Raw genomic sequence first — 21,187 nt, 5'->3', positions numbered from 1 at the left:
ATCCATGAGGTTGAATGTAATCATGAACCTGTCTGATGGGATCAAAATGGTGATTCTCTGAAGAGTTTCCATCTTGAATTTCACATCCAGGATAAACTGCTTGAGGTTCTACAAGTCTTTGGCCAAACAGTAGCTCCTGAAGACTTCCTGCCCAGAAACACTATTGAGTAGATCCCTAGGCCTCTCTTTTTTTGGCTACGACCGGACAGATTGCTCCTTTCCTTACCAACAAGGAATTGCTATCCAGTAAGGCTTGTCTTTTGATTGGGTTTCTGGGAACATGCATCCAGACAGTTCCTGAGGGGACTGGAGGAGACAGAAAGTCTATAGATTAGCCTCTCCTTACAACATTGAGCACCCATATGTCCTTTGTGACCTTTATCCATTTTGATAAAAATCCCTTAATCTGCCTGTCAACCTGCAATGACGGCTTCTGCTTCAAAAATTAACAAAGGTAGGATGACATGCCCTCAAACTTGGAAGATTGCTCAGAGATTTGCTTTCTTGAAGGCTTACAAAAAGATTTTCACTTAGATAATTTAGAAAGTACTGAGTATTCTCTCCTGAATGAAGAGGAATCCTTCCTTTCTTTGAAGGAACAATGCGGTCCATATTCCAATTCTGCTCCAAGTAACCTCAGATCCTCAAACAGCCTCCTGAGCACAGTAGCACATTGAGCCACATTGATATTCCTATCCTTCAAGTGCAGGTTGTGTGTAACTGCATTGCATGGACAGCCCACCAAAACTGCTGATCTGACAACATCAAAGGAAATTTCAGATAGTAGCTCAATCTGGCATTCTGTAGATTCTGGTAAAGGAAGACAGTCTCCTTACTGTTTCTCCTGTTGAACAGTCTGAAAAGGAGACTTCAATTCAGTAATCAGAGATTGCTTTGTGGAGGCACTGCAATCTCCTGCTCTGTTAGCTACGTGGGGTTATGCAAAAACCTTTAAAGAGGTATCCCCTTTCTTGTCTGCTGGATCCTTCAAGATATTCTCCTCAAACAATGACGATCTGCCAACTAGTCTGGATGCCACTGAATCAATGTGGCTTGTGTCCGGCAACTTCTATCTATCTCCTCTAGGGGATACAGTTTTGACAGAAAGCGAGGAAGAGAAATCTTCTCAGGGTCTCTCCATTCATTCTTCCAAATTGAGGAAGTAGAGGATCCTTAGATGAGGAAGGTTGCTCAAACTGAGGAAAACCCATGTTCTCTCTGACATAGGAAACAATATCCTGTAACGCCTCCTTGGAGAAATACTTCCTCTTCAGGTCACGAGGAGGAGAAGTGTCATCAGTGTTTGAAGAAACTTAAAATGGTGAAAGGTGTTTGCCTACACTTTTCCTGGCATGGTCTTTGGAAATAGTATCTTTAGAAACCTTCTCAAATTCCAGTCTCCAGAACAATCTGACTAATCCTCTCTTCTTCATTCTCCTCCCGGTCCTCCTATGTCTCTTGGGCGAGGAAGGGGAAGAACCTCTATCTCAGAGAGAGGATGACCATGATCTGCAGAGAGAGACATGCCTCCATTTTGATGAGTGTTTACACTTGTTGCCAAAGTCCAAGGGTAACACTGATAGCCAATCCTGGAAAATATCCCCAATGCAAACAGTCTGGAAATGGAGCAGGCTACTTCCTCACAAAGGGACCACTGTATAGGAATAGTCTTCCAAGCAGAGTCAATATAGCAAAAAATACACCAGAAGAACAACGCACATCCTCCCTGTAGGCTTTTTGTAAGATTTAACTTCCTATAAATTAGCGAAATCCGAAATTTGCAATCTGACTTGCTTCCTCGCAGACGTGGGCACATTCTGCTTCCTCTTTACAGCCGCACACGGGGGAAGAGGGAGAGAGAGAGCCTTGTGAGCTGGCCCTGCCTGTGCCTGTATCTGCCTTCTAACTCCTCAGGAACCACTCCTCCAGGGAGAAACAAGGCCAAAGTTAGGAGTCTGTCACCGCTGCCCCACATGGCAGTCCTCGTTGCAGATCCCACAATGGAGGAAAGAAAAGCCAGCAGAGAGGCCCTCCATTCCATCTGCACCCTTCGTCCTGTGCCCTTCATCCTGGTCAGAAAGAAAAAACAGGTGGATTCTGGGTAATCTTCTGGTTAGATAGCACACAGGAGGGTGCAAAAGGCTTACATGAAATTCTCCTTTGTTTTTTTTTCCGTCTAAGGAGGGAAGTTTTCCTCCCCACCTAATGACTGGACTGAGGGACGTAGAGGTGATGCTTGCCTTCTACCCTTGTCCTTCTTTCATTTCAGTTTGGTAATGTCCTGGGTTCTGGTATATTAGTGTACTTAAGAAGTGATGATGTCTTCAGCCAGGAATGCAGGGTAGATCTAGGCAAGGTGAACAGAGCTAGGCCAGGTATGGAGAGCAATAATAATGGCTTTGTAGGTGATGTAGCTGGTCTTGAGGATGATGCTAGCTTTGACGACTAACCAATGTAGATCTTGCTGTGAAGTAGTCTTATTTGGCATACCGCTTTGCTTCAGTAAAATTACATTTTGGATGCCTGAGTAGCATGGAGAATGACATTGAGCAGGGTAATGTCTCCATTCAGAGGAAAGCAGGCCATGGACTATGCTGTCCTCCCGTGGGGGCCAGGGTTTGTTATTGTTGCATTTCAATAGAGCATTTCTTCCCCTAATGAGGTCTCTAAATGCTTTTTGAGTAGGAGACCAGTTAGTTTGTTGTGCATGGATGGTGTGTCGTGTTTTGTGGTGTGGTCTATGTAGGAAGTATTTTGGTGCCTTTCTAAGGTGTGCTCTAATCATGTGGCAGCAAACGTGGCTATGCTTAAGAATGACATTATGCATTTGATTTGCATATTTTACTCTACTTACACACCTAACTTACCATCATTGTCATGTTAGATGTTTAGGAAGCTGCCAATATGATTGTGCTTGCCGAGAAGGTGTGGGTTTATGGTTTAATCTGAAGGGGGAAGGTAATCAATGGAAGTAAATAGGCCATATCTGGGTACTTGACTAATGCCAATCTAGTCCGATGTCATTGGCACAATATGACTGGATGAGGATGACTGGCTTTGTAACCAAGAGCTAACGGAAACATTTAAACATAAAGGGGCTCATTTTGAACCCGTCAGTTCAGACTGCCATGGCGGCGGTAAATACCGCCACCGGCATGGCAGTCTGAACCGCCATATTATGTACACAGGGAGGGCCGCCTGTGGCGGCCCTTTGCCACTGCCAGGCTACTGCCGACAGGCAGCCTGACGATGGCGTATATCATTATCCGACAAGGCAGCGCTGCAAGCAGTGACACCCTCCGGATAATGAACCCTGTTTCCTCCAGCCTTTCCCTGGTCGGAGGCTGGCAGAAGGGGTGCTCCGGAGCCCCCCTGGGGGACCCTGCACTGCCCATGCACTTAGCAATGAGCAGTGCAGGGGCCCGTGCAGTGCCCCGTCGAGCAGCTCACTGCTCAATTTATGGGCAGTGATCTGCACGACGGGTGCTGCTGCACCCACCGCACTGAGGCATTGACGACGGCTCCAAGTGGAGCCGTCAGCAATGTCCCGGCCCAGCAGAATGTTTATTATTCGGACGGCAGGGTCTGAAGGGGACTGGCGGCCACCGTGTTCATAATGAGCCCCATAATGCAATTCTGTTATTTCTTAAAGTGTGAACATGTAAGTTATGTAGGCACAATTTCACCTTTTTCAGGAGAGAGTGCTCATACCATGCTTTTCTGATTTTCTTGCCATTGTGATTTTTGAAGGACAGGTCTCTTTCAAGTGTGAATCCATGTGATTTTTCAATAGCTTTCAGCAGAGGGTGAAGGTTCATGTCACGTTCCTGCCAGACAGCCAGACATTAAACTGTATTGTGGAAGGTTAGAAGGAGCTCTTTCTTTGTCGATACTGAGGTAGAGAGAGGTGAGACCTGTCGACCTAGATATGGATTTTGATGCTGTTGTCAGAGAGTATGGGGCTGCGGGGGTCATTTAGAAATTGATGATAACGGGGCAGAGGCTAGATTCCTAAGCAGTTCTATAGGAGACGACCGAGTTTTATAGATCTTAAGATTTCCATTCGGGTGATATGTATGTTTGTAAAGGTATCTGGACTGAATTTAGAAAGGTAACAGTATGTGTTGACCATGCAGAATTTGCTAAAATGAATATTTAGTTTTTTTCACATCTTTTTTGTAAAACATCTCAAAGATGTTTTCTAGTAGTTTCCTGCTTCGATACGTAGTACACCTAATGCATATTAAAACTGTCATGTGGGTGCGATACACCTCTGTTAGTTTAGGTGTCACCCAACCCACATTTATAAGGCCACTCCAGGAAGCAAAAAGCCCAGATATCCTAGATAAGCTTATTGCTGAGCAAGATAAATACGAATGTATCTTGCACAATAGCAATATATGGGGAAAAAGTGTGACATCCGTGTTCATAAGTAACATATTCAGTGACTTGAGTCTATATACCTGTGGCGTGCCATGGAATAATTTGCTGTATGAAACTTTGATTGTTATGGCTCAGGAGACCAAAGGCCGATTGCCTTCAACACCAAGGAAGTGTTGTGAACTGTGCACATACACCAAGAGTGTCTAATTGCACTAATAAAGTGCACCAAAGGAAAAAACAGAGCTGATTTTAAAAGTAAACAACGTACTCACTGTATGCCTGCCATTACTGTTAATTGTTCATGTTCGCATGCCAGCCAGCTGCAGAGTGCTCTGCAAATGTTCCTGCCTCAGTGTTTAATAAAAACATACTTCTATCTAACTCTCATTCATATTTGTAGCCAAACAACAATATTAAGCTGCCGTCTCAGCAAGAAATGTGTTTAGCAAAAAGTATTCTGCACCTATGTAGAGGGCTATGTTGTCTTCGGTTATTGGTATGTAAGTAGCACACAGCTGCCACTTGTGTGTCGCTAGAATTGATGACTAGTGGGGAAATACTTTGATACAATGGCATAGGATACATACAGGCTGGAATATATGTCAGCATTGGTGCCTTTAGAGCTATAATAGCCGTGTTTCATACATTTTGCAGTTATATTTTAGGAGTGTATTCGGTTTGCATGGGTGGTGAGGCTGATAATGAGGCTGTTACCTAGGCAGTGAGTTGGCTTTTGGGACTGCAATAGCTGTGGTCACTCAGCAAGGATGTATTCTGTGATGTTATTCAGGAGATGTTGGTAGGTTGCTATGGCATATAAAGTGTCTGGCAATTTAAGTGAGGTTGTTATGGCTTGTAAAGTGAAATTAATGCATCTGCTGAAGAGCCTCATGGTAAAATAGTTAGTCATATTTCCATTTAAAATATTATGGGGGTCATTCTAACCCTGGCGGTCCGAGACCGCCAGGGCTAAAATGACGGAAGCACCGCCAACAGGCTGGTGGTGCTTCCCTGCCCATTCTGACCGCGGCGGTAAAGCCGCGGTCAGAAAACCGGGTCCGGCGGTTTCCCGCCAGATTTTCCCCCGGCTGGGGGGATTCTGACCCCCTTACCTCCAGCCTGTTTCTGGCGGTTTACACCGCCAGGAAGAGGCTGGCGGTAACGGGTGTCTAGGGGCCCCTGCACTGCCCATGCCACTGGCATGGGCAGTGCAGGGGCCCCCTAACAGGGCCCCATTAAGCTTTTCACTGTCTGCTTAGCAGACAGTGAAAAGCACAACGGGTGCAATTGCACCCGTCGCACACCTGTAACACCGCTGGCTCCATTCGGAGCCGGCTTCTGTGTTGCAGGGCTCCTTCCCGCTGGGCCGGCGGGCGCTACCTTGTGTAGCGCCCGCCGGCCCAGCTGGAAGGTCAGAATGGCACCAGCGGTCTTTTGACCGCGGTGCGGCCAAATGGCGGTTCCCCCCAGGCGGGCGGCAACCGCCGCCCGCCTGGGTCAGAATGACCACCTATATATCTTGGAGACTAATCTTAAATTGAAAGTGAGGATTCTGAACATCAGAGAGCTATCCCTTCCAAGCCTCATGTTGTTGGTGCGCATTTCAGGAGTCCCAGCAAAACATCCCAAGATTCATACAATTTGTGGAATTCTCCCACAAAAAATTTGAGCAGAAATGAGTTTAAAGAGAGCTTTATTACACCAGAGGGAACCTAAAGATATCATAAGGTTTAAAACAAAGAAACATATTAGCCTTGATTGAACCGAGGGACTCCATTTCGTTTTATCCATTGAGCTACACGGTTGCTTTCTCTTTGAGCTCAAGCGAGTTGACTATTTTTTTTATAGTTACCTTAGTTACTCCACCTTACAGAGATTCTTTTCACAACTTGACACTGCCAGTCAGTAATGAGACATAATAATTAACAAACTTGTAACACACACTGATATGTACATTGTTGGAGCTAATTTGAAGTGAAGTGAGATGACGTGACAAAACAACCGTTAAAACACACCATATGTGGATAAGCTATCCAGGTGAACTAAGCAACCAGATTCATATAGATCATTACTGGAACCAAGGACCCCAATGAATCATTATTGGAATCTGGGGACCCCCACTGAGTCGTTACTGAAAGCTGGGGACCCCAGCCTAAGCATTTTCGATGATGTGAACCTCGACACAATACACAACAAATACAGGAATAGCCATTTATCAAACACATATACAACTGATTAAACATTTCATTTAATTCACAAACAAATATAATAAAATCATTTTTTTAATTATAGCAGGGATGTTGGAGGTTTTCTGAATTCAGTTGAGGCCAGACATAGCCCATACTATAACATCGATAACAAAAGATCTCCGGCAAAGAGCCCCCCTTCGGGGGGTGCTCGTCAGACATTGCAGCGCCGGTCTGACGAGGAGCTGTCCGATGATGAAGCATGACACCAAATATGGTGTGTGAGGACTCTTGCTCCTAATGATCAGGACTCCCTAATACTAATTTTCTTTCCCTCTTTCTTTGGAACAGTGTATTATATTATATTAATAGCCCATACTATATTCTGTTTGAAACACTTGCAGTGCTCCCACAAATCAGTCTGAGGATACAAGTTTAATTTTTAACCTTCAAAATCGAATTCCTTCACATTTAAAGAACAGTTAGAATTGTTCAGTTGTGCGTTTTGCTTTATTTGTTTACTCTTTATTCATCTCTTAATATTAATTAATTTTCTAAGCAGTTGCGGACATCAGTGATACGCCAATGTGGGGAGAAGGAGTCTGTGGGAAAAAAGTGGACCAAGACTAGGGATACTTGTGGCATTTTGTGGGCTTGACAGGTATAAAAATAAGGAATCCATAAGATTGACAATAATTAAAGACTGCAAGTCACGGGAATTCAGAAATAAATATCAGAGCAAATGTTTGATCATCAAACTATTCTGAAAATGGCCCGCACAGAAATATGAACAAAACAGATGCTGTGGATGTGGAACAGGAAATAAGTTAAACAATGGAGCTAGTTAGGCAAAAGTCAAAGAAAAGAGTGGAAACTAGAATGTCACAGGAGAGAAAAGAAACAGTCTTACAGATGCAGATTTTAATTCCCATATTTGGCAGCATGACTTGCAATGGGATAATAATGAAGGAGGTGTGGAAAAAGCAACCTTTCTGCAGCTGTATGCACAGCAAATTTAGAAAATGAAGAAAGAGAGAGAATATCCAGGGTTGTAAGAAACAAGAAAAAGGAAATAATAAACATGTTAAACAAAATGAAGATCATGAACATAATTCAACACAAGATATTACAAGAGAAGGCAATTTGGTGGAACAACTGTGTATACCGCAAGAAATGCAAGAGAAAACATAATGGAGCAAATATATTTAATACAAGAACGCTACATAAAGGAAAAAGCCATGGTTGACTAGTACTGTGTGTACTTAAAGTACCTGGAGCAATTTGTAATATTATGGAAGTTAATTTCCAACAATGTGCATTTCAGAGTATGAAGTAATTCCCGAAAACCAATGTTAAGCTCATCAAATGTGAGTGTATTTCAATGTGGAACAAGATACCTAGCAACTAATGTGGAAAATCTTCAAGAGATCTCAACTTACAGGGATATAACCAATAAGCAAGACATTGAGGTGCCAGTAGCATGCCCTACATTAGGGAAATATCCTAGTCTTTTCCAAGTATTGGGTAAATTAAAATATAAATAAATTACTCTTCACTTAAATTAGTCAGTTGCACCAATAACACAAACTTGCAGAAGAGTACCAGTACACTTACAGGAAAAAGTAGACGATTAGATCTGTTTGCTGCTAGAGAGTGTTTTATTGACACAGCAACAGGTTCAACTTCATGGGTTTCATCAGTAGTTGTGGTACTAAAAATGAACACAGACAACATATGTGTCTATATGAGAATGCCTAACATATTAATTGATATAGAAAGATATCCAGGGCCTCGTCTAGAGTATATGCCAGCTAGACAATATGACAAACACTTTGGATGGTGCTCTAAAATTCCAAATTAGATTTGTGTAAAGGTTTTCACCAGCTGGGAATAGATGACCAATCATGATGCCTAACAATATTGTTGACTCATATAGAATTGTTCAGGTACAAAAAGTCTAATTCTGGAATATACTTAGCTGCAGATATTTTCAAGAGACAATAAAAACATTACTAGACCACTAAACATTATATGAAATATAGTTAAGATACCATAGTCTTTGGTAAATCAAAAGAAGAACATGATTGTGCATTAATGCAAAGGTGTAAGTGCTGAGGTGGCCTTAAATTAACTATTCAGAAATGTAAAAAAACAACAAGCCAGAACTAATCTTTTGTGCACATATATTCTCAAAAAGTGGTATAGGGACAGATAAAACCAAAGTTTCAACTATAAAGTCTAGCCGAGGTAACATCTTGCCTACTGGTCCTTTTAGACTTGTCAACAGCCTTCGATCCTGTAGACTACAACATACTACTGAAGATAAATGAAATGAGATTAGGCTTCAAAGACAAAGACCTAAACTGGATTGGAGGCAGATTTAGAGTTTGGTGGACGGTGTTGGTACCATCACTGTGGCGAAGTACTTTACAACCACCATGGTGAGGATTACTCTGCTCGCCACTCTAGAGACATCTCCCAGCCCAACTGACATCTTTAGCATTTACAGGAACCATTGTCATGATGGTAACTGTTAATGCATTGAAGGTGTACCGCTCTGTCAGCATGTTGGAACCACACTGCACAATGCTTTGAGTGAAGGATTGTAAAAGTAAAAACTGGGCATGAGTCCGCCCACTCTAAATCACTCTAAATCAGATGGGCAGTCACATGTCTGATGGCTTTTACTCTGCCGGGCCATTGAAGAGATATATAGTAATTAAAGTTCTGTAAATCAGGTGTGAGGACTTTACGTTTGGTGACAATGGTACTCTGTTGCCTTTGCAACGAGTACCCTCTCCACCAAGCTTTGTATCGCCCCCTTAGTTCCTTCGTCAGTGATCGCACCCTACTAGTCAAAGTGGGGTGCAATATGTACAGAACAGTCCTGGTACCCTGTGGACTCCCTCAAGCCTACAGCCACTCACCAGTTCTGTTCAGCCCATATGTTGAACCACACAGTCTGCTTCTGAAAGACTCCAGCATTTGGCTTCTACACTGATAGCAATCAACTCCGTATAAGATTGTCATATTTGCAGGACCTACAAACTCTTCAAAAAAGAAGGAGCAAATAACAAGGGTGGATGGCAGCCAACGTCCTTGAGTTCAATCATTAAACGTTTCCTATCTTCTACGGCAATTTGAAGGACAAGATTGACCCCAGCTTGACTGCTTAATTTTTAAATTTGGACACACACCTTAATCCTTACATCTGTTCTTCAGTGCGCATTTGAGCATGTTGTCTGCTTGGACTGCTATCCACTTGACTGCATGCCCTAGAAATGTTGATTTACACCTATGTTATTCACCCCATGAAAATATATATTTTTTAAAATGTTTCCCTTTATACCACTTATAATAGCATACTGGAAATGTGCTGTACTGTCAGACTTCCCTAATGCTAAATTTAATCCATGGTATATATCTCCACAGATCCTGATTCCATGAATTCGGATTTCAGATTTTGCTCCTGTAGATGACATTTTTGCAGACGTACTTTCTGTTTATACGCCAAATTCACAAAGCCATTTGCAACCATCCCTAATGGGTAAGCCTAGCACATAGATGCATTTCTTCTCAATGTCAGTTTATAAAAACACAATTAGACATATATTTACAGTTATTTTGTGGCATACAGTTGCTTAATGGCCCACCACATGTCCCAATATTCTGTACGCAAGAACCTTCTCCCAGGATGTAAATGTGGCATGTATAGGGCTAGGGTCCAAAAATGGGGACTATTTCCCTCAATGTGAGTGTGGCAAGGTGAAAATCAAAAGGGGAGCAGATGGACAATGCAAATCCTTTAGTAGGTCTATTAAAGATTAAGTCAATCTCCTTTCACAAAAGTTACACCCAATACTACTCATGCAGAAGTAAAGCTTTCCAGCTCCGCGAAAAACCAGATAACACAGTAATACAAAGCAGAACAATTGGAGCAATTCTCAAAAGAAAACAATAACATATATATAAAGTAAATAAATGAACAAAAGACAACAGAAAATGCAAATTTCATAACACTTGGAGACACTTGCCAAGACAGGGGCTTCTGTAAAAACACCAGAACTCCAGAAAGGTTCTTTCCAGATGCGTTTCTGGGCATTGCTGAAGAATGGGAACGGAAGCTAACCTCACCGATAGTTCTCTTTCATCTCCTCCATGCACATGTCATGTTACTGGATGCTCTATCTACTGGCTACTGGATCATTTCAGAGGACAACAGGGCTCATAGCTGGCATCACTCAGGTCAGGTAATTCTGGTGCCTGCTACAAGAAATAATGTATATTGCCAGCCTACTGCAGCAGTATCACCAGGTCACAGCCACTACAGCAGAAGCAACATGTGGAACAGCAGTTGTCTACCATTACCCATTCACCCTGTCAACTGCATAAATGTGGCACTGTAGTCACAACCTCTGACCAAACACCATTAGCGTGAATGACACTGCTGACGTTCCATCACTGTGCAAGGTGTCTGAAATGTCAGGAGTCACTTCACTCATCTGTAAGCCACCCTTTCCTTCAGCTAGACGAACAGAAGGAGGGAGACATCAGTTCCCCCACACTGAAACAGTAGATGCAGCAGCACCACAACTGTGTCAGGGTCTTTACAAGATGGCAAAGAACCCTAACAGTGGACACTTAGGCTTTGTATTTGAGCTTTATATAATTTCTACTTCCATTCGTTTGAGCACCAAATCAAGAGAGGGTTGGTCCTAAAGACAACCCATTGCACCTGTGTATGGCCATATAAGGGCTGAAATATGTCAACCACAAGATGATGGTAGAATTAGTCCCATTTGTTTTACTTCCACCCACAGGTGATACCAATACAATTGTTTTGTCTACCAGGAGGTAGTTTTAACAGTTACTCTCTGAATGCTGTCCATAGACTATTCACCAGTAGATCTAGTCTCCCATAACTACAGAAGTGCTGTCACCTACACCTCAAGAGCGTCTCTTTCTATTCATAGTCTTTTTCTTTAAATATTTTTATTGACATTTACAAATACGTATTCCAGTTAATTATATATTCCAGAACATCACCACCTTGTGTGGTCCTATACATTAAACAGAAACATTATGGCAGAAATCATGCATTCATTGTATCATGACAACCATCACAATATCTCGGGTGATCACATGTAGGGTTGGTACACTTGCAGGTCCACTCTTACTGCTTTGTGTGCATGATCTCTTCCCTTGCTGGTAAAGTCGCAATGGTACTAAGACTCAGGAGGGACTCTAAAGTAGTGTGATCGTATATATCCCGGGTGATTCCCCAGCAGGAGCTGTGTGAGGTTGGGGGAGTAGCCCAGACTGAGCCTAGAAAAGATGTATCCCGTAATGATAGGAAGGCTGTAGCAATATTACGTCACTCAGTTCAAAAAGATGCGAAATATAAAAAGAATGTTTGTCTGACCAATGTGTCCCGGGTAATATATGATGAGTCTGGGATCGGGGAGAGGGTGTCAGGGGAGCTTTTATATTAATGAAGGTCAAACTGTTGTACACATCTTCCAGTTTATGGGGAACACATCTGTGTGCCCAGAGGGTGGGAGAGGGGTGGCGGCATTGGCATCCTTAGTCGTGACATGGTCGGAACTGTCAATCATGGCCATACCCCAATTTTTCCATGTTTGTTACCTCCACATTTTCTCTGTCTGTTCCCGTACCTTGTGATTCGTCTTCCCTATCTACCTGCTCACCCTGTTCTGAATCTTTGTCACTCACCAGACGTTTCCAATTACCTAGAATCTCCGTCCAGAGTCCCACCAAAGGGCGTCTTCGTATGCCCTTGCTTTCTTCCCTCCGAAGGGTCCGTTCGTCAGCCGCACCCATAACGTAACATCTTGCATCCATAGGTGTAGCATGGGGCCTTTCTCGGATTTCCAGGTCATTGTTATTCTGTGTTTGCCGAGCGCTATGGCCAGATTCCGAAATCTGGAACCTACTTTGCGTTTCATAGGTTTAGGGAAATTCCCCAGTAAACAGGCCTCTATCAAGTAGGGGGCCGTACGTCCAAGTGTAAGGTGCCAGCATCGGAGAACTGCCTGCCAGAATATCTGAAGGATAGGGCAGCTCCAAGTCATATACCAGAAGTCTGCAACAGGATGTGTACTCCGGGGGCAGCCCAGTGAGTCCCCACCATATATGACCTGTACTCTATGAGGAGTGAGATATGTCATATGCAAGAAATAACATTTTATACATTTAAGCATTGCATTGCAGGACACCTTTCTGAGGTAGGCCACTATCTCGCTCCATTCTTTGTCTGTAATCACCTTACCCAGGATACCGTCCCATTTCGCTCTTAAGTCTGTCAAAGGCCTCCTCCCCATATCATTCAGGGTCCAGTAGAACCATGTGATCAACCATCGGGCAGAGCACATAGAAAGCAAAAGCCATAATGTGACTGTAGTGGGGTATAGATGACGTGACTATGTACACTCCCTCCTAAGAAGGTTGAAATGAATCACCCAGACTAGCACTGTTTTTCTTGTGTTTATTGTTCTTTTTGTATTAAACGCAGGATATCAGCTTCAAACAACGGGGAGTTGCTTGCTGCTGTTATTGCATAAAACAAGTGATGTCCTCAAGTATTTATGGTTTTTATTTCTCTTCTTCTCTTTTCTTAGGTTGGATCTTTGTTCCTGACCTATACACCGCTTCCGCTTCCAGACCTTAGGAAGAAGATAGAAATGAATGTAGGGTAAGTAAATGTTTTGTCCTTATCATTTTTAACAAAAAAGGAAGGGTGGGGAGTGCGAGGAATGTGAGCGAACTGGTCTCACCCTATGTTATTGTGCACAATACCCTGCTTAGTGACAGAGGCTGATTACTTATGCTCAATACATGATGCCTTCTTTTCATTTATCACCATCATGCTGCTTCTGCGATTAATACAAGTCCCTTCAGGGTAATCGTGCAAAACACTGGTTGTGAGTGCCTCTCCCATCCCTCCCTCTCCTCAGCTCCCTCCTCCACCTGAAAACCACCCACTGCAGCTGTGTATACAGTCACATACCTGGAAAAGCCTTGTCCTTCCTGGGATGTGACTGGATATGGCATCCTTTACCTCCTCAGGTTCTTCTGGATCGCTCCTATTGGAGATGCCCTCTTGAGTCGTCCCCTTCACAGCTGATGGCTGTTCGTTGCTGTCTCTCTCCTTCCTTGGTCCCACACGCCACTTCAATCCTCCGTCTTCCTCCTTCACCTTCTGCGTCTTCTGGGATTTGCGTGCCACTCTTCCAGTGTCTGCCTCCTTCAGGTCGTCTGTCGACCAGTCAGTGCTGATGTTGGTGCATGTCAGAGATGTCAGTCCGTTGCCCTTTCGTGGCCAAGTCCCCCCGGGGCACTCTTCGTTGCAACTGAATAACTGTGCTGGAAGGAAACTGATTAAACACCTGGTTATCATCACAGTGGCATGCGTAGGGGGTTCTTCCCTGCTACAATTCAATAGGTTTGCAAAAGACTGCACAAAGGCCTCATAGTTTAGGAATTGAGCCCTGGACAAAGCAAACTGTTCCATTAGTTTCTCCAAAGGTGTGAGAGTGTCCATTGAGAAGCAGTCTCCTACCGTCTTTAACCCAGCTTCCATCCAAACAGAAAGTTGGGTAGAGGTGAAGCAGGCACCACGATTGCCATATGGGAGACCCACTAGTGGCAGTGCAGGTGCATATGGTAGCGCTTTATGGGTCCACACCAAGCACCGTCGCCAAGCGAATAAGCTGACTCTAACAGAATATTCAGACGTGGGATAGCCACATCATGACGCAGCGACGGGGCAGCAGATGAGGAACCAGTCCCAGCAGATCCAGCGCACCTTGCTGTGATCTATCAAGCCATTGAGCTATCCACTGTAGATGGGCCACCAAATAGTAAAGTTCAAAGTCCGGTGCCCAAAAAGCACCCTCCTCTGGCAGGTATGGTAGTGTCTCAAGGTACACTCTATGTCTGCCTCCGTTCCATATTAGGTCATGTAGCAGAGAATCTATCTGCCTAAAAAACACTGACGTTCACCAACATATACCGTCGGTCTTTATCAACGAGTGACTTTATAAGTTCGAATGGGACTTCAGCCCTGACCCACATCTGTGCCCACTTCACAAAAGCAGAGTTATAGGTTGCATATAGTTGTCCACACCATCTTCGACATTGGTGTTCAATCAATCAAACAGTAGAGCAGGCTACTCACCCGTGAGGGTCTCAAGGCGCTTGAGGGGACGGGAGTTGCTACTGCTCGAACAGCCAGGTCTTGAGGTATCTCCTGAAGGTTAGCAGGTCCTTGGTCTGCCATAAGTGGATGGGGAGGGTGTTCCAGGTCTTGACGACTAGGTAGGAGAATGATCTGCCACCGTTGTTGTCCTGTGGATGCGTGGAACGGTGGCGAGGGCGAGGTCGGCTGAGTGGAGCTGTCGGTTCTGGGTGTAGAAGGTAAGTCGTTCATTGAGGTATAATGGACCGGTGTTGTGGAGTGCTTTGTGGGCATGGGTGAGGAGCTTGAAGGTGATCCTCTTGTTGATGGGGAGCCAATGTAGGTCTCTCAGGTGGGCTGTGATGTGGCTGCGGCGGGGGATGTCAAGGATGAGGCGTGCGGAGGCATTCTGTATGTGTTGCAGTCTTTTCTGGAGATTGGCCGTGGTTCCCACGCATAGAGCGTTGCCGTAGTCCAGTTTGCTGCTGACAAGGGCCTGGGTGACCGTCCTTCTGGTGCCAGTGGGGATGCACCTGTAGATCTTTCAGAGCATGCAGAGGGCGTTGAAGCAGGAGGAAGAGACGGCATTGACTTGTTGGGTCATGGAGAGCGATGAGTCTAGGATGAAGCCCAGGTTGCATGCGTGGTTGGTGGGCTTTGGTGCAGCTCCCAGTGTGATCAGCCACCAGGAGTCGTCCCAGGCGGAGGGGGTGGGACCGAGGACCTCTGTCTTGTCCGAGTTCAGTTTTAGGCGACTGTTCTCCATCCAGTTGGCAACGGCCTTCATTCCTTCGTGGAGGTTGGTTTTGGCTGTGGCGGGGTCCTTGGGTGTCGTCGGCATAAGAGATGATGTTGAGGTTGTGAGATCGGTGGCGAGCGGTGCCATGTAGACGTTGAAGAGGGTCGGGCTGAGGGAAGATCCTTGGGGTACGCCGCAGAGGTCTTGGTGGCTTCAGATCGGAAGGGAGGGAAGCAGACTCTCCGGGTTCTGCCGGTGAGGAAGGAGGTGATCCAGTCCAGGGCTCCATCGTGGATCCCTGCTTCGTGTAGGGTGTGGTGGCAGACGGTGGCAGAGGCGGCTGAGAGGTCCAGGAGGATGAGGGCCACGGTCTCGCCTTTGTCCAGCAGGGTCCTGATGTCGTTGGTGGCGGCGATGAGGGTGGTCTCGGTGCTGTGGTTGCTGCGAAAACCGGATTGGGATGGGTCCCGAGTGTTGTTTTCCTCTAGGAAGTGGATCAGTTACTTGTTGACGATCTTCTCGATGACCTTCGCCGGGAACGGGAGCAGGGAGATGGACCGGTAGTTTTTGAGGTCTTTTGAGTCCGCCTTGGGTTTTTTGAGGAAGGCGTTGATCTCGGCGTGCTTCCAGGTTTCTGGAAAGGTGGCAGTCTCGAAGGAGCTGTTGATGATCATCCGGAGTTTGGGGACGATGATGGAGCTAGCTCTGTTGAAGATGTGGTGCGGGCAGGGGTCAGATGGTGAGCCAGAGTGCATGGTGTTCATGACTTTGGTGGTGTCATCGTCGCTGACTTGGGTCCAGGAGCGCAGGAGGTTGGTGTGGCTGGGGGGCAGTGAGTCTGAGGTGTTGGCAACTGCTGGTGGGGTCTTGGTGTTGAAGCTGTTGTGGATGTCTGTGATCTTGCGGTGAAAGAAAGTGGCAAGGGAGTTGCATAGGTCTTGCGAAGGTGGGATGTCATTGGTGCTGAAGCTGGGGTTGGAGAGTTCCTTCACGATGCTGAAGAGCTCTTTGCTGTTGTGCACATTGTTGTCAATGCATTCCTTGAAGGAGGATCTCTTGGAGGTCTGGATGAGCTGGTGGTACCTGCAGATGGCGTTCTTGAGGGCCATGTGGGTGGCCGATGTCTGTTCTTGGCACCATTTCCTCTTGAGTTTACAGCACGTCTTTTTGGAGGCCTGAAGATCGGCGATGAACCAGGTGGCCTTTCTCACGGTGTGGTTGTAGGTGGGTTTATTGATCAGGACGAGAACGTTGGCACAGTCATCGATCCATTGCCTGAGGTTGTTGGTAGCTGTGTCGGTAGTGTCGGCTGGTGGGGCTCAGGCGAGGGGGGAGATCAGCTGTTTTTTGGTGACTGTGTTCCAGCTGCTGCAGGGGATCATTGCAGGTGGTGGTGTGTTTCTCGAAGGTGAAGTGGATGCAGCGGTGGTCGGTCCAGTAGAGTTTGGTGGTGTGGCTGAAGGTGACGTGGCTGATGGCGGAGAAGATGGGGTCGAACGTGTGTCCGGCGGAGTGGGTGGGTGAAGTGATGAGCTGTTTGAGTCCGAGGTTGGCGAGCAGGGTGGTGTTGCTGTCATTAGTGTTCTTGAGGTGGAAGTTTAGGTCTCTGAGGAGGACATAGGTGGTCATTACGACCCTGGCGGATTACTTCCGCCAGGGCCGCGGGACGCGGTGGCACCGCCGACAGGCCGGCGGTGCCCCGCGGGGCATTCTGACCGCGGCGGCTTAGCCGCGGTCAGAGAAGGGAAACCGGCGGTCTCCCGCCGGTTTCCCGCCGGTTTCCCGCCGGTTTCCCGCCGGTTTCCCGCTGCCCCCAAGGAATCCTCCAAGCCGGCGCAGCTTGCTGCGCCGGCTTGGGGATTCCGACTCCCCCTCCCGCCATCCAGTTCCTGGCGGTTCTCCCGCCGGGAACCGGATGGCGGGAGGGGGAGTCGCGGGGCCCCTGGGGGCCCCTGCAGTGCCCATGCCAACGGCATGGGCACTGCAGGGGCCCCCGTAAGAGGGCCCCAAAATTTATTTCACTGTCTGCCTTGCAGACAGTGAAATACGCGACGGGTGCAACAGCACCCGTCACACCTTCCCACTCCGCCGGCTCTATTACGAGCCGGCATCCTCGTGGGAAGGGAGTTTTTCCCTGGGCTGGCGGGCGGTCTTTTGGAGACCGCCCGCCAGCCCAGGGAAAAACTCATAATACCCTCTGCGGTCTTCTGACCGAGGAGCGGTATTATGGAGGGCGGAATTCTGGCGGGCGGCCTCCGCCGCCCACCGGAATCGTAATCAGGCCCATAGTCTGTAGAAGCAAGGGCTTGAGTGTTGACGGCATTGGTGATGGAGTCACTGAACTGTGGTCGAGGTCCAGGGGGTCTATAGATGAGGGTTCCTCTGAGGGTGGTCTTGGGGTAGATGTGGATTTAGAAATGCATGTGTTCGGCGATGATGAGGGTGTCTTCGGTGTTGGCGAGATTATGACGTTGTTCCTGTGGACAATGGCAATGCCTCCTCCCAGTCTCTTGGTGCGGTCTCTGCATGTGATCTTGTAGCATTCCGGGCTGGCTATGGCGATGTCGGGTGCTGAGGATGGGTTCATCCAGGTCTCCGTCAGGAAGGCGATGTCAGTGGAGGATAAGTCAAGAAGGTCCCAGAGTTCGATGGCATGCTTGTGGACTGAGCGGGTGTTGAGAAGGATGCATCTGAGGTGGTTGCGTCTAGCTCTGGCGGGCGGGGCGGCGGCTCGGGGGCTGGTGAAGCTGCAGCTCCGGCAGGAGAAGGGTCCGTGGATGAGCTTTGGTGAGGCCTGAAAGCAGGTGGCTGATCGGCCGGCATTGAGGGTGTGGAGAGTGTTGGTGTTGTAGTAGCACTGGGCAACGTGGCGGTCACGGGGGCAGGGGGTCTGGTGCTGGGCACGGACCAGGTGTGGACGGGCACAGATGGGCTTGCCTCTGGCACGCAGCGGCCGCCAATAAGAAGGGGTGGTGGGAGGGAGGAGCAGCTGGGAGGCCGGAAGCGGGGCACGATGGGCGCGTTCGGGGGACGGGGTCGCAGGAGATGCAGCGGTGGAAATCACAAAGCCTGAAATGGCAAAAAAGAGTGTGAAAGGGCAAAACAGAGCGTGAAAGGGCAAAACAGAGCATGAAAGGGCAAAACAGAGAGAGTGTTCAATTTCCACCCCTGTAATTAGAGTCTCCTGCAACATTGCCATTTGGACCCCTCTCTCTGCGTCGCAGGTATCTATGGACGTTTTGGCTTTTTGCAGCTGACCCCAGACATTCCAGGTTAAACAACGGAGCCCCTGTGTCTTAGTGGCCATTCAGATTGTCTTATAGGAAACCATGTCTATTCGGTTCTCATTCACCCTAGAATGTGAACGCCCCCTCCCCCACCCAGACAACCCCCTAAGACAAACAAAAATCAACAGATCCTCTACTTCAAAACCACCCATCCCCAAGGCCAAGCAGCAACGGCTGTCCACCAAAACTAAATAGCATCTCTCAACAAAACAGGGTCATGATTAAAGCTCCACCTGGCTCCTGTAACGGTCAGATGGTGCCCATGATTCAGTAATCAGGGTGTCGGTCTGGTCCATATAGAGTACACACACTGGGTGCGGGAAGAATCTGGCAGCCGGATGCCCAGCAGGGTAAGGACATAGGTAACCAGTTATTCTATTGAGGAGCAACTCTTCCATCCCTCCACTAGGGGATATCTATAAATAGGTGCTGTCCAAACCCTCCGGGCAGTAATATCATCTCCTGGGTTATCACTATGAACTTGCAGCCTTCTACGAGTTCAGAATGTTGGTATGTCTTGACGTAGTGGTGGTATGTAGGAATGTGGCATCAAATAATGTCATCAATTGTTTGTGGGGAAACGTGAAATGGCAAAAAAGAGTGTGAAAGGGCAAAACAGAGCAAAACAGAGCGTGAAAGGGCAAAACAGAGCATGAAAGGGCAAAACAGAGCAAAACAGAGAGAGTGTTCAATTTCCACCCCTGTAATTAGAGTCTCCTGCAACATTGCCATTTGGACCCCTCTCTCTGCGTCGCAGGTATCTATGGACGTTTTGGCTCTTTGGAGCTGACCCCAGACATTCTAGGTTAAACAACAGAGCCCCTGTGTCTTAGTGGCCATTCTGATTGTCTTATAGGAAACCATGTCTATTCGGTTCTAATTCACCCTAGAATGTGAACGCCCCCTCCCCCACCCAGACAACCCCCTAAGACAAACAAAAATCAACAGATCCTCTACTTCAAAACCACCCATCCCCAAGGCCAAGCAGCAACGGCTGTCCACCAAAACTAAATAGCATCTCTCAACAAAACAGGGTCATGATTAAAGCTCCACCTGGCTCCTGTAACGGTCAGATGGTGTGGTAGATGTTCCCATGATTCAGTAATCAGGGTGTCGGTCTGGTCCATATAGAGTACACACACTGGGTGCGGGAAGAATCTGGCAGCCGGATGCCCAGCAGGGTAAGGACATAGGTAACCAGTTATTCTATTGAGGAGCAACTCTTCCATCCCTCCACTAGGGGATATCTATAAATAAGTGCTGTCCAAACCCTCCGGGCAGTAATATCATCTCCTGGGTTATCACTATGAACTTGCAGCCTTCTACGAGTTCAGAATGTTGGTATGTCTTGACGTAGTGGTGGTATGTAGGAATGTGGCATCAAATAATGTCATCAATTGTTTGTGGGGAAACCACTAGGGGCTGATCTTCCTCCTGAATGGACTCCTCTGATTCTGAGTCTGCTGTGGAGTGCCCAATCCATTCTCCGGTTCTGATCCAGTCTGCAGAGCTATATCCACTGCTGCCGGGAGTGCCGCCGCCTTTCCTGAGCAGCCTGTGTCTTGGTTGGTCTCTGCAAGAAGCTTCCACCTCCAGGTCCACAGGGTTGTTTTTGGAGTGTCTCCGTCCCTCGCTTGGCCTTTGTTGTTTTCGTACACTAGAAATCCCAGCTTTATATGCCTCCAGCCAGTCCCATGCTCCTGTGGTTCCCCACAGAAGTGTGTTTTTGCTGTCCAATATAATTTTCAGTTTGGCCTGCAACATTAAAGTATACTGAAGAACGTTTTCCCTGAGGGCTCTACTCACCACAGTGAAGGAGGCTCTCCTGGCTTGGACTGCGACCATATAGTCTGCGAACATAATGATGGTTCCATTGTCAATTTGGTAGGGACCTTCCATACATACTCTCTGTTGCAGGGTATCGCGGTCTCTAAAGTGCAGTAGTTCTGCAACCACTGGTCGCAGCGGCCTGACAGGGGCCAGGGATGAGCAGGAACCCTATGTGCCCGCTCCTGCACAAAAAATAGTTTCAGATTATTCGGGGCAACAACAGACCTCATCCAGTTCTCAAGATAAGACACCATGTTGTCGCCTTCAGTCCCCTCCGGGAGGCCCATAATGCAAACGTTGTTACACCTCTTACAGCCTTCTGCATTCTTCTGCTCTGTGCACTAGAATGCTCACCCTAATTGCAACTTGCTGGGTGAAATCTTTCTGTGCTGGGCATACTTCCTCAATCCCAACTTCGGCCTCCGTACTCTGTCAGCCAGCTTCAGGTGTTCTGCTCTCAGCAGCCCGAGTCCCACTGAGACCGCACTTATATCCTTTTGGAGAGCAGCCTTGGTGTCATTGATAGCCGCAAGTATTTTGTCAAACTGTAGCTGCATTTGGGATG

The sequence above is a fragment of the Pleurodeles waltl genome, chromosome 10 (assembly GCF_031143425.1).
Source record: "Pleurodeles waltl isolate 20211129_DDA chromosome 10, aPleWal1.hap1.20221129, whole genome shotgun sequence".
NCBI lineage: Eukaryota > Metazoa > Chordata > Amphibia > Caudata > Salamandridae > Pleurodeles > Pleurodeles waltl.
This window is presented reverse-complemented; position numbering follows the sequence as displayed.